Genomic DNA, 467 nt, shown 5'->3' on the forward strand with positions numbered 1-467 from the left:
TCGGGGGACAACCGCAGCACCTTGCCCTTCTCCTGGGCACTGTGCCACTAACCCCTTCCGTCGGGGTCCACCGCGGCACCCTGCCCGCGTCCTGGGTCTCCCTACGGTGCAGGCCTATTACCGGGTTCACCACACCCGTTCTGGGATTCCTCAATATTGCCCCTCTTGGGCTCCTCAATATTGCCTCGCTCTAGGACTCAGCATAGCCCCTCTCAGGCTCCTCAGTAATCGCCCCACCCTGGGGCTGGGGTCTATGCACCCCATAAGTGATGGGCTTGCTGGCGTCTGCTGCGCCCGTCCTGGGCTTCCTACTATGGCGCTCCCCCTCTTCGGGGCTCGCCGTGCCCACCTTGGGCTTCTCAATAGACCAATATGGCGCTCCCCCTCTTTGGGGCTTGCCATGCCCGCCTCAGGCTTCTCAATGCTGCCCCACTCTGGGGCTGGGGTCTACGTACCCCGCACACAAC

This window comes from Alligator sinensis, unplaced genomic scaffold (genome assembly GCF_000455745.1).
Source record: "Alligator sinensis unplaced genomic scaffold, ASM45574v1 scaffold797_1, whole genome shotgun sequence".
In the NCBI taxonomy this organism is placed as follows: domain Eukaryota; kingdom Metazoa; phylum Chordata; order Crocodylia; family Alligatoridae; genus Alligator; species Alligator sinensis.